Source organism: Octopus bimaculoides, chromosome 15 (assembly GCF_001194135.2).
Source record: "Octopus bimaculoides isolate UCB-OBI-ISO-001 chromosome 15, ASM119413v2, whole genome shotgun sequence".
Taxonomy (NCBI): domain Eukaryota; kingdom Metazoa; phylum Mollusca; class Cephalopoda; order Octopoda; family Octopodidae; genus Octopus; species Octopus bimaculoides.
This window is the reverse complement of record NC_068995.1, coordinates 34506344-34510418: the sequence shown is the minus strand read 5'-3', so window position 1 is coordinate 34510418 and position 4075 is coordinate 34506344.

Here is a 4075-nt window from a genome sequence, read left to right as displayed (position 1 = left end):
ATATATATATATATATATATATATATACATACATACACACACACAGATAGGGATAATGATGTCAATAAACAGAGAGACAAGGAGACAGATATAATGATGCCAAGAAACAGATAAAACTACTTTGGCTAGGTATATAAAATATACATACGTATATACGTATAAATAGAGAGAAACAAAGACTGGAAATATTTGAGTATAAATATATAGGTATTTATATATTTACAGAGCAAATTTACTCAGAGAATAAAGACACAAAAAAGCTAAGGAGAATAGATATAGTTTATTTGCATCATTATCTCGATCTCTGCTCGCCTAGATTCCTCTTATAGTCACTCTTTATCCCGTGAACTTAGTCCTCCGTAAAGATTTCAGAATAAGTTGATATCATTTCAACATAACTAAGTTATATCGAACGTATCTGGATCTCATCCGTTGACACTCTCTCTCTCTCTCTCTCTCTCTCTCTCTCTCTCTCTCTCTCTCTCTCTCTCTCTCTCTCTCTCTCTCTCTATCTATCTATCTATCTATCTATCTATGTATCTATCTATCTATCTATCTATCTATCTATCCCTTTCTATCTCTCCCTCTTTATCTCTCCCTCTCTATCTCTCCATCTCTATCTCTCCCTCTCTCTCTCCCTCCCTCTCTCTCCCTCCCTCTTTCTTTCTCTCTTTCTTTCTTTCTCGCTCCCCCTCTATCTATCCATCTATCTGCCTGTATGTATACACATACTTATACACACACACACATATATAAATACGACGAGCTTCCACACAGTCTCCGTCTATCAAGTGCTCTCACATCGTATTGGTTGGTCCAGGGGTGTAATGCAAGACACCTGTCCAAGATGTAGCTCAGTAAACCTTTGACCCAAAACCACGTGGTTGCAAGCGAGTTTCTTAACCATACAACCATGTCTGTGCCTATATTGATGGTAATATTTTCTTTATTGCTGTCTTTACGTTCAGAGTTCAAATTCGGCCGAGGTCGACTTTGCCTTTCATCCTTTCGGGGTCGATAAATTAAGTACCAGTTGCGTCCTAGTGTCGATCTAATCGACTGGCCCCATCCCCACCAAAAAATTCCGGGCTTTCTGCCTAGAGTAGAAAAGATATCTTCTTTATTGATCACAAAGGCCACGAAAATATTTAGGACAAGACAAAGACAAAGGACAGTAGAGAGTTTACATAGGATCGTTTAAAGAACGGAAAAAATAATAAGGTTTAACGAAACAATTGTAACAGCAAAATCCCCCCCCCCCCAAATGGTGGGTGAAACAGATCCTAAGTCACCCTGCTGAGAAGGAGTATTGCTCGTCGTCACTCTATGTACCCTGCACCTCGTCTCGATCTGTGCTTGATCCGAAAGAAACTAGCTTTGGTAAACGAGTGTGACAAACGAAATTACACCTGCTCACCATCAAGGAAACGCTGGAGATTCCACAGCCCCACTGCATACCCAAGTGTCATCATCTACGGTATGCCCAATCCTGCATTCAGCAGATGTTGACAACTGAAGCGTCTGACTAATGGAATACATCCCTTCCACAGAAAACAAAAAAGCAGCTGTTTCTGTCAAGTGAGGTGTGAACTTAGGTATAACACGACAGTAAGGAGTAAGATAGGACAGAGATGATGTAATATATGACAAAGCCTCCTGTCACCGCCTCAAAGTCCCTTAAAGCTGTGTCAATCACCTCGATATGTCCAGTGTCCGACGCTCAGACGATGATGTAGTCTGCATATGCTGACACGGTTCTTCAACATTCTAGTCCGTGTGGTTTGTCTTTCAACCTCTCTAGTTTCTACACTAGTGGCTCAAAATTCAGAACATGTAGAAAACACAAGAAGGGACAGCTTTCACGAACCGAGCGCTTGATACTGAGTGGCTCCGACTGGTGAGGCTGCTCCCACTAACCACCAAACAGATATCGTTATACATTGCGGCAATCCAGTCGCGGAACACAGGACTAAAACCAGTTACCTTGAGAACGTTATCAAAAACCATTCTAAAATAAGTAAATACAAATCTTATGCAAATGAATAATAGTGTTATGAACACTAAGGCGGTGAATTAGCAAAATGCTTAGCGGCATTTTGCCCGTCGCTATGCTCTTGGGTCAAATTCCACCGAGGTCAACTTTGCCCTTCATCCTTTCGGGATCGATAAAATAAGTACCAGCTAAGCACTGGAGTTGATGTAATCGACTTGCCCACTTCCCTCAAAATTACTGGCTCTGTGTCAAAATTTAAAACCAATATTGTTACGAACAACTAACTTGCGGTATTACTGGCTTTCTAAGACCGGGTTTAGTGAAAAAAATTCCGTTTATTTATTCATTCATTTAGTTTATTTGGTAACACTTAGTCATGTATTTTTTTAATTAGGTTTTTTTTTTGTATGAATAAACTTTTTCTCTAAAACAATTTTTGTTCTATTTAATATCTTCAATAAATAAAAAGGTGATGGGGTTCGTCCATAAAAAATATAGATAAGGGTTCCATGATCTCTTTCGTTTTTTTTTTTTTTTCCTTTTCTTCTTGAAATGTTACAAGCGTCTGGGGAACCGCTACTCTATGGCCATTTGTGCGGTTGGTGTGGTTGAGGGTGGAAGATAATGAGAAACTGTATCCACTACAATAGTTTTGGTGTCATAGATCGCACAACTCCTCGCTAAAACAGGATCGTAAATACAGAGAACATTTCAGCGCTTTAAAACAATGAGAACTGCATATATTTGGGTGGCGGCGACAAAATAATATATGTTCATATGATAGAGCTGCTTGAATCGTTACCGCGCCGGAAAAAAAATGCTTAGCGGCATATTATCTGACCTTACGTTCAGAGTTCAAATTCCGCCGCGGTCGACTTTGCCTTTCATCTTTTCGTGGTCTAGAAAAAATAAGTACGAATTGAGCACTGGGGTCGATGTAATCGACGAACACCCTCCCCACAATTGCTCACCTTGTACCAAAATTTGAAACTAATATGTGTGTGCGTTGGTGGTTACCTTATTTATTCATCATTTTGCGTATAACATTGTGAATAACACACTTTTGAAGATACTCAACCATTGATAAGAATATTCTAAATACTTATATTTAATCGAAAAAAGAAAGTCGGAATGGAACGTTTGCAAAACACTGACGCGAAGTGTAGTTCTTCGTTGCAGCTGGATCCGTGTTAGGTTACGATTGTAACAATTTCACTTCTTTCGTTCACGAACTATAAAATTTTACGCAGTATCATGTCCCACTCAGAGTTTGCACCTATGTTAGGATGATTTCTTTCTTCTTTTTTTTAAGACTAAATTTCCGGTTCATTTAAATACAAACGTCTTCCTGCGTGCTGGTGAATTAAAATGACATCTAATCAAAACTTTTTTTCCCTTTTCACTAAAACATTAAGACGTTGGCAATTATTATTTGCACTGGTAAATACGTAAATTTGATTAGTTTATTTACAAAGGTTACTGGGATGGATGTGGAAAACAGAAGAATGATCTATTCTGCAGTTATATTAAACCCTTTAGAAAAAAATTATGATAACCGTTAATAAGTAAGAATGGTTTCGAATTTTGACAAAAAGCCAGCAATTTTGGGGAAGGAAATAAGTCGATCACAGTGATCAACATGTACTCATTTTACCAACTTCACAAGAATGATGTTGACCTCGATGGAATTTGAAATCAGAACGTAAAGAACAGGAAGAAATGCCACTAAACATTTTGTCCAGTTTTAATCGTTAAGAAGATATAAGCCTCTCTTATTTGAGCACAAGGCCAGCAGTTTTTGCAGGGTGGGGAAACCGATTACATCGACCACGGTGATCAACAGGTACTTATTTTATCGACCCCCTAGTGAGAGGCAAAATTCGTTCAAGGCGAAATTTGAACTCAGTACGCAAAAAGCCGGGGGGAAAATGCTTAACATTTTGCCATCTGTGCTAACAGTTGTGCCAACTTGCCGTTTTAATCGTTAATAAGATTTAATGAAATAACGCTATTTAAAATTATTTGAAGACAGTACTGTCTTGTAAATATTATTTACGATTTCACTGATCTTAGTAACGGAAT